Source organism: Schistocerca serialis, chromosome 2 (genome assembly GCF_023864345.2).
Source record: "Schistocerca serialis cubense isolate TAMUIC-IGC-003099 chromosome 2, iqSchSeri2.2, whole genome shotgun sequence".
In the NCBI taxonomy this organism is placed as follows: Eukaryota; Metazoa; Arthropoda; class Insecta; order Orthoptera; family Acrididae; genus Schistocerca; species Schistocerca serialis.
The window spans coordinates 650,222,468-650,235,672 of NC_064639.1; the positions used below are offsets into that span (position 1 = coordinate 650,222,468).

Here is a 13,205-nt window from a genome sequence, read left to right on the forward strand (position 1 = left end):
TTTTCTTTTTTTTTAGTATTTGTTTTTCATAATTCAAATATATATATATATATATATATATATATATATATATATATATATATATATATATATATATAATTCCCGGCAATCAGTTGCAACAATTATGCATATAATAAATTGTTGAAAGTCGTTTGTCGTGGAAAAACTGGCGACTTCGAACATCATTATGTTTTCCGCAAACAAAGTTGTATTTCACAAATGTTATTAATTGTCTTCATAATGTTAACCACGTATAGTTAACGGAAGACGTAGAAACGATATTCCGAAACGAATACGTATAGCGTAAGTCAAACGTTCGAATTAGAATAGAGACCCCATGAACACAAATTTGCGGTGGCAGGTATGAAATATAAACTCCGTTACTCGCTCGTTACACTTGAATGACAGATGTCGAATGGGCCGAAACGAGCCGCCGCATAACAGCGTAGTTGCCTGCTAACTTCGAAAGAAGGTAGATGCGGTCCCTAGCGCAACTTATAACATTGTCGAAAATCAGTGCGGACGGGAGAGCTTTGGTACACCTTGTTAAAAAAAAAACGGAAAAATGGAGGCGGTACAATTGGAGACCGATCCGCCTTCACCAACATGCATAAGCAATTCATTAATACTTTATATATATATATATATATATATATATATATATATATATATATATATATATATATATATTTGAATTACAAAAAACTAATAATAAAAAAAATTTCATGGCGTGAGATTCGATCCGGCGACCTTCGGATTATGAACCAGAGCGCTTACCGCTGCGCCACGACGCTGTAGAAAATTATTAATCGTCGAGAGTATTTCACCGCAACGGTTTCTTTTAACTGTCGATTTTCTCGACAGCGGCTGAGAAGTGCATCTTCGTGCTTTGCCACATTACACCTCTGGCCATGAGCTTTTATTATGCGCAGTATGAATCGAATCTGAATTTCACAATTGGCGGTCTCCCCTTGTGAGAGAGATTGCAAACAGAATAAAGAAGAAGCAAGAAATAATTATAAACAGACATCAAAAGAAACTTTTTAATTTAGCTCTACATTCTAAAGTTCTAAACGAAGTGATATAAGAAAAAGTGCATAAACTTTATGAAAAAGATCTGAATTTAACTAAGATAGAACTGACAGATAAGCAGAATCTTTCAAACAAAGGGCTGAAATAAAACTTGAATCCCACAGTTCACTCTAACCCAACAAATGAGACTACCTTGGAATTGAACGTAGCACGTGATTTCGCAAAAATGAATTAAGAATAAACCTACATGGCATTTAAAGCAAGGGAGTCATTAGCAAGTGAACTACACTTTGATCGTGAGAACAGGAAGTACCTACAAGCACTCAGTGGAAACGTTGCAAGTGGTGTTATTCTTCAATTATTTTACACTGACTGACAAAATTTATCAACAGAAAGATGGGTGGCAATGGGTTATGATTTACACGGAACCTTGTCGGGTATTTTCATAAATTACTTGGAAAACAAATTCTTTGAAATATGTAAATGATTCGATAGTATTATACAAAGAAGACAAAAATGACATTGAAAATGTAACAAATAAAATCTGATCTCAGCACCAAAGGATTAAGTTCGCTATGGACTGTGAGGAAGACAACTGCATAAACTATTGGGGTTTCTACTAATAAATAAATGCGGAAAACACGAATTTAGCTTATTCTGGACACATGCATTTGTTAATGAGGGCTCATACCACCCTCCAGGATACAAGTGCGCATATTTTAATGCAATGCTGAACAGGTAATTAAGGTTGCCGCTAAGACAGCAGGGTGAATAAAAAGAACTGAGTGATTTAAAGCAAGTGGCTGTGGCGAATGAATACAGAAACAAGGATTTGGTGAAAATATATAGTAAGATATAGAAGAAACAATTAAAATAAATAAGTAGACGTCATATTGCAGCTAAGAATAACAACAACAAAAAATATGTAGTTTTTACTTGCCATGGAAAGACAGCCAACCACACTGGGAAATGTTTTCGTAAAGTACATGTTAAAATAGGTTTCCGTACAAATAACGTGTTAAAATTTATGCTCTGCCACAAAGTCTGTAATAGCAGGAATAAATTTCAGGACTCAGGTGTGTACAGAATCAAAAACAATGACCCTTGTAAACAGTGCATGGGACAAACGGAATGAGCACGAAAACTAGATTTAGGAGCCACATATACTCACAGAACAAAACAGAGGTTTGGGCATCGTATGTGGCAACTCAGTCACGAACACTGAGCAAAATTTGGACACCCCACAGAGAGCTGGAATAGAATGATTCCTTAACGTCTCGGAGGAACTTGCAATTTACACTCACAAAAGCGAGATCCAAACCTTAGTCCGAAACAGAAGAACAAATTCAACCATAATGACTTCTTCAATATTTATGTCGACTTCCTAAAGTGGTGACAGTTGCATATAGATGACTAATGACGATAGGTGGGAGAACGTGTACGGTGTAAAATCTGAATCAAGTATGTTGCGCCGGGCCCTGGTAAGAGGCCCTCCTGCGCATCGCTGTGCCCACGGTTGCGGTCAGCAGACGATGGTCGCTCGCGTCACAACACAAAACAGCGATCACCTGAAGAATCGAGCAACGATGAAGACAGGCCTGCACCAACGCCATGGACATGGGCGCCTTCGACTTTTAAATTAAAGTGTGTTTTATGATGTTTTTTATAATGTCTATCACCTTGACAAATCACAGATTTCAATTAAGTACCTCTAAGAACAGTATTCTCAAAAAACAAACAAAAATTAATATTAATTCAGTGTAGGTATATACAGAGGGGTCCAAAAAATGTATCCACTGTTTAAAAGTCCATAACTTGCAAACTAATTGACAGAGTTGTCTCATTTTTGGTGGAAATATAGCTTAAAGTCCAACTTAAAGATATCGCTGTAGGTGTTCGAAATGGTCACCATTACCATCCACACACAATCGATGCCGCCGAACTGCAGCAAGAATTACTAACTACAACGTGTTCGGTTGGGTATTTGCACATGAATGTATAATGGATTCTCGAAGTTCATCCAATGTGCTTGGCTTTTGTCGATAAACGACGTCCTTTATGTTCCCCACAGACAAAAGTCCAGAGGAGTTAGGTCTGGGGAACGTGGTGGATACTCCACAGCACCTCTACGGCCTATCCATCTTCCTGGTAGATTTTCGTCGAGATACGCCCTAACACGATTTTGGTAGTGGGCTGGGGCACCATCTTGTTGAAAGTAAACTCTTCCGTCTCCAGACAAGTCTCGGATGGCAGGTAAAATGGATGTCTGAAGCTTCGGAAAGCACATCTCACCGGTAACTGTGCCGTCAAAGAAGAATGGCCCAATCAAGCCCCGGTAAAACAACCCACACCACACATTTACTCCTGGCAAATTCACGGCAAATTTGTCTCGAATACGACGAATCGTTAAACGTGTAGGTGGCTCTGTTTGATACTCATTTCGCCATTGCTGTTGAACCTCATTAATGTTTTCATACTTAAAATACCACTTCAAAACTGATTTCCTTTCATCGAATGTAAGCCTTGCGCCAGCCATGTTTATTCGAGTAACTAGGTGCAACTAAGAACAAAACACTGACTATCTGGCGACTGTCATCTGACAAAACAAAACAACGCAATACAACGCTTTTGTGGCGATTGCTGAAACTACAAAGTATTAGACTACCAAAGATGAGACGACTCCGTCAATTAGTTTGCAAGTTATGGACTTTTAAATAAGTGGATAAATTTTTTGGACCCCTCTGAATGTTTTATTCGAATGTTACAAGTGTACCAGTCGCCACTGGCTAACAGTAACTCTATGGGCTATATTAATAACGTGGAGTCTACCAAACCACTGTTTTATTACGTGAAGTAGCATGTAAATTTTACTAATAGTTGGACGGATTACTCTTATAGCCGACACAGTCAGGTACGTTTCCGTGCATTTGATGTTTGATGATGGCATGGCATAATAACATTTGTATTTCGTAGAGTATTATTTTATTTTTCCTACAGGTCTGAGAAGCTTTCAAGTGGAAACGGTCATTTTAAAAGATTAATGCAATCAAGGTGGATAATAAATCTGTTTCGAAAAGTTTTAAAGCAGCGCACACTCCACTGTAGAATGAAAACTCTATCTGTAGACAAATTAGCAATGGTTCCAGAAACAGAAAGTGGCGTCTCACTCGACAGAACATGGAGGATACATTAAAATGTGACAGCCCATCACACACGGCGGGAAAAAAAATGAGTACACGGAAAGACGACGTTAACTTTGATTCAGTAGTCGCATATGCCACCTCGTAGATAGTATATGTGCTGATAATGGTTTCAACGTCTTCCGCCAACTGATAGCATAGTGCCATATCTACCGGAGTGCCATCTGTGTCTACCCTTTGATAGGGAATGCTCATAGCCAGAAGGCTCAATGTGGTGCAAACATGTGAAGCAAGCAGCAACTATGCCACAGAGATGCACTCGTGCTTCCAACTGAGCGAGTTTAAGGTCAAGCTGTGGCCTTCCGAATGGCAGGATGGTCCTTTCAGAGAATTTCCTCACAAGTTGAACGTACTGCGTCAGTTGTGCGACGATGCTGATTTCAGTGGTCATGCGAACATTCTCATTCTGGATGTCCATACGACACAGACGCCCGCCGGGACTGCCGCTTCCAAAGCACAGATTAGAGGGTTTCTGAGCCCAGGCGTGCTATTAGCAGTGGGAAAACAGACAGGCACACTTCTAGCCCGTCTCCCGCTCACATCACAGCGTCGACGTGGACGGCTCGACTGACGACGTCAGAAGATCACTTGGAAGATGGAATGGTGCGCCGTGGCGTTCAGCGATGACAGAAGATTCTGCCTGCACGCACGTGATGGTTATTTGCGCATATTACATAGACCTGGTGAGCGTTGTTTCGTAGAGCGAATTTGTCCAAGGCACACTGGCCCCATCCAGAACCTTACGGCGTGAGGTTTGGTGAGTTACAACTCTCGTTGAACCTTTGGTGTTACTGGAGGTACGCTAACCAGCACTCGGTACGTGCAGAATGTTGTTAGACCTGTTCTATCGTCGTTCTTGCAACAGGAAGGTGATGTGTTGCCCCAACAAGATAACGCTCGCCCACACACTGCCCGTAAAACTCAACTTGCTCTGCAAGACGTGCAGCAACACCACTGGCCAGCACGATCTCCAACCGAGCACGTGTGGGATATGATGGGACGAGAAGTGACTCGCGCAACCCGTCAGCCGACATCTCTTACAGAAGTACACTCCTGGAAATTGAAATAAGAACACCGTGAATTCATTGTCCCAGGAAGGGGAAACTTTATTGACACATTCCTGGGGTCAGATACATCACATGATCACACTGACAGAACCACAGGCACATAGACACAGGCAACAGAGCATGCACAATGTCGGCACTAGTACAGTGTATATCCACCTTTCGCAGCAATGCAGGCTGCTATTCTCCCATGGAGACGATCGTAGAGATGCTGGATGTAGTCCTGTGGAACGGCCTGCCATGCCATTTCCACCTGACGCCTCAGTTGGACCAGCGTTCGTGCTGGACGTGCAGACCGCGTGAGACGACGCTTCATCCAGTCCCAAACATGCTCAATGGGGGACAGATCCGGAGATCTTGCTGGCCAGGATAATTGACTTACACCTTCTAGAGCACGTTGGGTATCACGGGATACATGCGGACGTGCATTGTCCTGTTGGAACAGCAAGTTCCCTTGCCGGTCTAGGAATGGTAGAACGATGGGTTCGATGACGGTTTGGATGTACCGTGCACTATTCAGTGTCCCCTCGACGATCACCAGTGGTGTACGGCCAGTGTAGGAGATCACTCCCCACACCATGATGCCGGGTGTTGGCCCTGTGTGCCTCAGTCGTATGCAGTCCTGATTGTGGCGCTCACCTGCACGGCGCTAAACACGCATACGACCATCATTGGCACCAAGGCAGAAGCGACTCTCATCGCTGAAGACGACACGTCTCCATTCGTCCCTCCATTCACGCCAGTCGCGACACCACTGGAGGCGGGCTGCACGATGTTGGGGCGTGAGCGGAAGACGGCCTAACGGTGTGCCGGACCGTAGCCCAGCTTCATGGAGACGGTTGCGAATGGTCCTCGCCGATACCCCAGGAGCAACAGTGTCCCTAATTTGCTGGGAAGTGGCGGTGCGGTCCCCTACGGCACTGCGTAGGATCCTACGGTCTTGGCGTGCATCCGTGCGTCGCTGCGGTCCGGTCCCAGGTCGACGGGCACGTGCACCTTCCGCCGACCACTGGCGACAACATCGATGTACTGTGGAGACCTCACGCCCCACGTGTTGAGCAATTCGGCGGTACGTCCACTCGGCCTCCCGCATGCCCACTATACGCCCTCGCTCAAAGTCCGTCAACTGCACATACGTTTCACGTCCACGCTGTCGCGGCATGCTACCAGTGTTAAAGACTGCGATGGAGCTCCGTATGCCACGGCAAACTGGCTGACACTGACGGCGGCGGTGCACAAATGCTGCACTGCTAGCGCCATTCGACGGCCAACACCGCGGTTCCTGGTGTGTCCGCTGTGCCGTGCGTGTGATCATTGCTTGTACAGCCCTCTCGCAGTGTCCGGAGCAAGTATGGTGGGTCTGACACACCAGTGTCAATGTGTTCTTTTTTCCATTTCCAGGAGTGTATGTGAACAGATCGAGCAGTTTTGGCACAAAGTACCCAATGACAGTATTCTCTATCTATTTGATCGACTGGGTCTCAGAGTCAGACCCTGCATTACTGCCTATAGAGGCTACACCACGTACTAATACGGGAGTTTCAGCGCGGATCGATACTTGGTATCTCAGAACCGCTTGCGCTCTTGATCTGTAAATGTAATAATTTAATGTACTCCATAAGCGCTGCTGCAACAAATAATCTTGAGTGCACTAAAAAATTCTAAAAGGGTGTACTAATTTTTTGCCGGCAGTGTATAGGCCAGTGGCTAGACGAAGTAAACAGATGCAATATCGTGACATGCCATTCAAGTTTTCCGCTAGTTTTCTCTCATCAGTGATTTTACATCTCTGTTATTACTCTACTATCTTTGATAATACTGCCTTGTTACAAGCACCTATAAAGATGCTCTTGACATGTACAGTATTCTATCGTATCAGAGTTCCTCGCGCTGCATAAACAGAAAGCAATATTCTTTATCTTAAGATTGAAGCTGGGTGCACCTCGGAGCAAGAGCCCCTTCCACACACGCCTCGCGAAATGAACACGACGATCAGAGAAAACAGAAGTCATACGAAAAGAAAATGGAAAAAAGTAGTGGTACCAGATGCACTCTCCGCCATAGACCGTGAAGTTTCTTGCGGAGTGTAGACGTAGATAGCGTAATATGTTTCTATTGTTACTTTGTCCCAAATAAAAAACTATAAACCAATAATTCATCAAGGTAAAAAAACCTGAAAGATGTCCATCTGCAGTTTGTAAGTCTGAACCCTGATTTGGCACCGGAGACCACACGACAGTCGACCGACTGCCGTAGCACCCTCGTTCATTCACCATCGGATTCTATAAATTTGCGAACACATAATTCTAGCGAAGAGTAAGCAGACGAAGATTATGTAGTCACTTGTTTGGAGCGAATTGCAGTTTGAAACTACAAGTTTGTGCCAATTACACCCTCGTTTTTCATGCAGAGCAAGCCCTTTTCTTCTTAAAAGTGTAGCATACTACCTCTGTGCAAGAGAACCAAGACTTTACTAAGAAACTACATAGTAGGGCGCGGTGTTTTTTCGACGTGAACTGCGTCCTTGCACAGTATCAAGTTACATGAAAATCAAACAAATAAGTGCCAGTGAGAGTGCTATTTACGACAATTAGCATTTTGTACTCCGCCGAAAATTATCGCGTGTAGTATACGATACATTCGAAGTAGCCTAATGTTGCAAATTCATGAACACATCAAATATGTTCCTTTGCTGGTAATCACCTTCCAAGCAGGACTAAACTCATTCCCTCCGATTCTCAAAACATTAATGCATGACATCTTCCGTGAGATTGCGCTGCAGTCCTGCGTACTTTGCCTATCCTTAATGCACAAGAGTTCGTCTGTAGTAATCTGCCAGTCCACTGCCACTGAGGTCATCAGTTTTAACAGAACTCGTCACAGCCTTAGGGAATAACACGTCTAAAGACAGTCACTCACTAATACGAGCCGGCCGGGGTGGCCGAGCGGTTCTAGGCGCTACAGTCTGGAACTGCGGGACCGCTATGGTCGCAGGTTCCAATCCTGCCTCGGGCATGGATGTGTGTGATGTCCTTAGGTTAGTTAGGTTTAAGTAGTTCTAAGTTCTAGGGGACTGATGACCTCAGAAGTTAAGTCCCATAGTGCTCAGAGCCATTTGAATCGTTTGAACTAATACGACACGATCAATAATTCCTTAGTAATGTAAGCAGCAAGCGCACCATATCGATCCACGGGGCTGATTACCTTATTCCGAAAATAGTTAAGCCTAAATAATAGTTTATTCAGCGAAATTATGACTGGTTGCCTTATTTTCGCATTTTTACTATAGACGTGTTGTTGTTCTACCACAGTAACTGTTATATACGTTGTATGACACCAAGAAATGCTGTAGATTTGTATAGTTTCCAGATATTTTCCGTTCGTGGTGCCAATTTTGAAAATAGGAACATACTGAGTCCACATTCATTGCTCTCTTTTCATCATTTGCTTTTCCGTTTCTTTAATAAAATTCCTGAATACGTCTCCAGTTGCTTTAGAACTAAACTACATTTCTGCTTTCAGCAAGAAGAGAGTGAGGGTCACTGCGTATGGTACGGTGAATGTTACGATGACGGCGCAGGCAACAAGTTCAACTGCTATACCAACATAACAGCACAGAACTTGACCGACAAAGACTCACTTGAGTACTTAAAGCAAACGTGTCCCTTTCTGGTGGACCAAGAAGCAAAATATGCTAGTAAGTAACACCTGCTGTGCATACGAGCCAATCGTATTATATCTGCCTAACCAGCACTGTTTGTTGAACCTCCGAATATTGCGGACTTAACAGTCCACGCCTTCGAAATGGTAAGCTGTCGATCTTGTTTCCTTTTTCCTCTGCAATCCATCTCTATAACTTCGTCGGAAACCTGTCGTTATCCATTCGTTATTAATGATCACACCATAAAAACTATTCCTCTCAATAGCTTCCAATTAGTTCCCTCCCATTTCCACGATTTTTCTGATCTCTTCATTGCTGTCTAACCTTGATTCTCCACCTTTCAGCTCTTCGTTTCCATGGATAGCAGTTAAAAATTTCCTGTCTTTATTCTTTCGCAAACTTCCGACGCATATATACGTAAGTTATTTTATGTATGTAGGCTGAAGCGGCGGGTGAAAATTTGTACCAAGGTCAGGAACCGAACCCAGGTCTCTTGCTTACTATGCATTCCTCACACATAAATAAAGAAAAGATGTTATGTGGACATGTGTCCGGAAACGCTTAATTTCCATGTTACAGCTCATTTTAGTTTCGTCAGTATGTACTGTACTTCCTAGATTCACCACCAGTTGGCCGAATTGAAAGAAGGTAATGTTGACTTCGGTGCTTGTGTTGACATGCGACTCATTGATCTACAGTACTAGCATCAAGCACATTAGTACGTAGCATCAACAGGTTAGTGTTCATCACGAACGTGGTTTTGCAGTCAGTGCAATGTTTACAAATGCGGAGTTGGCAGATGCCCATTTGATTTATGGATTAGCACGGGGCAATAGCAGTGGCGCGGTACGTTTGTATCGAGACAGATTTCCAGAACGAAGGTGTCCCGACAGGAAGACGTTCGAAGCAATTGATCGGCGTCTTAGGGAGCACGGAACATTGCAGCCTATGACTCGCGACTGGGGAAGACCTAGAACGACGAGGACACCTGCAATGGACGAGGCAATTCTTCTTGCAGTTGACGATAACCCTAATGTCAGCGTCAGAGAAGTTGCTGCTGTACAAGGTAACGTTGACCACGTCACTGTATGGAGAATGCTACGGGAGAACCAGTTGTTTCCGTACCATGTACAGCGTGTGCAGGCACTATCAGCAGCTGATTGGCCTCCACGGGTACACTTCTGCCAATGGTTCATCCAACAATGTGTCAATCCTCATTTCAGTGCAAATGTTCTCTTTACGGATGAGGCTTCAGTCCAACGTGATCAAATTGTAAATTTTCACAATCAACATGTGTGGGCTGACGAGAATCCGCACGCAAATATTGCAGTCACATCAACACAGATTTTCTGTGAACGTTTGGGCAGGCATTGTTGGTGATGTCTTGATTGGGCCCCATGTTCTTCCACCTACGCTCAATGGAGCACGTTGTCATGATTTCATACGGGATACTCTACCTGTGCTGCTAGAACATGTGCCTTTACAAGTACGACACAACATGTGGTTCATGCACGATGGAGCTCCTGCACATTTCAGTGGAAGTGTTCGTACGCTTCTCAACAACAGATTCGGTGACCGATGGATTGGTGGAGGCGGACCAATTCCATGGCCTCCACGCTCTCCTGACCTCAACCCTCTAGACTTTCATTTATGGGGGCATTTGAAAGTTCTTGCCTACGCAACCCCGGTACCAAATGTAGAGACTCTTCGTGCTCGTATTGTGGACGGCTGTGATACAATACGCCACTCTCCAGGGCTGCATCAGCGCGTCAGGGATTCCATGCGACGGAGGGTGGATGCATGTATCCTCGCTAACGGAGGACATTTTGAGCATTTCCTGTAACAAAGTGTTTGAAGTCACGCCGGTACGTTCTGTTGCTGTGTGTTTCCATTCCACGGTTGATGTGATTTGAAGAGAAGTAATAAAATGAGCTCTAACATGGAAAGTAAGCGTTTCCGGACACATGACCACGTAATATATTTTCTTTCTTTGTGTGTGAGGAATGTTTCCTGAAAGTTTGACCGTACCTTTTTGTAACACCCTGTATGCAGAGAGATACGGTGAACACGAAAAAGTAAGATTTTGTGACCAGACAGCAGTCATACGCCTAAGCAAACGCCTTGAGCCTCGTGGCTTCAAAGGGCTCAGTGTCAGCATGTGAATAGGATAGAACGACTGGTCTCCTGGAAATACAGGGTTGGACAGAAATATGGGCACGCCAAAAACACAATCGAATATCATGGCTAGGAAAACAGTTGGCATTCAGAATAGATTACAGTCGGCTCATAATGGATAAACACAGGTCCTGTATGGTTTTCATGGGACTCTTATACCGTTCTTCCCGCAAGATAGCGGCACGTTCAGGCAACGATGGTGGAGGTGGGCAGCGATCACGCACCCTTCTCTCCAGAGTAGACCACAAAGGCTCAGTAATACTGAGATCTGCTGACTATGGTGTGCCAGTTTATCCTCCTGCTCGCAAAACACGTCCTGGATGACTCGAGATATGTGTACAGAAGCCCTATCGTCTTGGAACGCAGTATCACCGTTGAGGAACAAACTGTGTACCGTGGGAAGGACCTGACCAGACAAAACGATAATACAAACCTTGGCAGCAATGCAAGTAATGCAATCATGCGGAGTACCACGACACTGCTGACCAAGCCATTAGAAAACCTCCGCCATTTTTCATTCACTCTTGGGACGTTAACTCGGTCTTAAATTGGAAACAAGACCCATCTGACCAAATGCCTTTCTTCCATTGCTCCATAGTCCACCCTTCACGGTTTCGGCACCGTGTTTCCCTTACATCACTCATGCCACCGACGGCGCTTTCTACCTAGGTGCTAGTACGAGAGCAGCACTAACGCGGCCGGGCACAAAACTGTCTCGAATTACAAATCCGTGGCACAGCTGTAGGGATTGGTACATCCAGAGTAACCTAAAGTTGCATTACCAAATGAAACAAGTGGTACGAAAAACAGGTGCTAAACTGAAATTCATAGGAAGTATCTAGAGAAAATATACAAACATCAAAAAAAGTTTTGCATCAACACGGTTCCCAGAACTCCTGAAGATAGACGTTGACTGTGGTTCTCGTATCACAGACACAATCCCTTTGACTGTTCAGAGATGTCACTAAACCCGCCCAAAGATGTAAACAACCATGCATGAGAAGAGCCTATTAGGCGGAGGGGGCCCGACTGCAGATCAGTTCCAGTCATTCCATCAGAAAGAAGGTACACGGCTCATGTTGTCTGTAGTTCAACCATTCCTAGACGGTCAATACCGCGGTTCGATCGCGTCCGCATTGTTACTTTGTGCCAGGAAGGGCTCAAAACAAGGGGAGTGTCCAGGCGTCTCGGAGGAAACCAAAGCGATGTCGTTCGGAGATGGAGGAGATGCAGAGAGACTGGAACTGTCGATGACATGCCTCGCTCAGGCCGCCCAGGGGCTACTATTGCAGTGGATGACCACTACCTACAGATTATGGCTCGGAGGAACCCTGACAGCAATGCCACCATGTTGAACAATCCTTTTCGTGCAGCCACAGGACGTCGTGTTAAGACTCACTGTGTACAATAGGCTGCATGATGTGCAACTTCACTCCCGACGTCCATGGCGAGGTCCATGTTTGCAAGCACGACACCACGCAGCGCGTTACAGATGGGCCGAACAACATGCCGAATGGGCCGCTCAGGGTTGGCATCACGTTCTCTTCAACGATGAGTTTCGCATATGCCTTCAACCAGACAGTCGTCTGAGACGTGTGTGGAGGCAACACGGACAAGCTGAACGCGTTCGACGCACTGCCCAACGAGTGCAGCAAGGTGGAGGTTACCTGATGTTTTGGGGTGGCATTATGTGGGGCCGACGTACGCCGCTGGTGGTCATGGAAGGCACGGTAACGGCTATCCGGTACGTGAATGCCATCCTCCGGCCTGTAGTACAACCATATCGGCAGCATATTGACGAGGCATTCGTCTTCATGGACGACAATTCGCCCCCCTCCCCCTCGCCCCCCATCGTGCATATCTTGTGAATGACTTCCTTCAGGATAACGACATCGCTCGACTAGAGTGGCCAGCATGTTCTCCAGACATGAACCCTGTCGAACATGACTGGGATAGACTGAAAAGGACTGTTTATGGACAATGTGACCCACCAACCTCTTCTGAGGGATCTACACCGAACCACCGTTGAGGAGCGGGACAATCTGGACCAACTGTGTGTTGATAAACTTGTGG

At 44.9% G+C, this 13,205-nt stretch overlaps 1 protein-coding gene across 1 annotated transcript in view; it reads left to right on the forward strand.

Annotated features, from left to right (window-relative positions):
- Positions 1 to 8,904: 8,904 nt before the first annotated feature.
- Positions 8,905 to 13,205, forward strand: part of LOC126456309 (NPC intracellular cholesterol transporter 1 homolog 1b-like) — a 124,669-nt gene continuing 120,368 nt past the window's right edge. The window contains exon 1 of the mRNA XM_050092060.1: positions 8,905 to 8,993. The gene's annotated coding sequence lies outside the window, so the exon portion shown is untranslated. The remainder of the gene's footprint in view (positions 8,994 to 13,205) is intronic.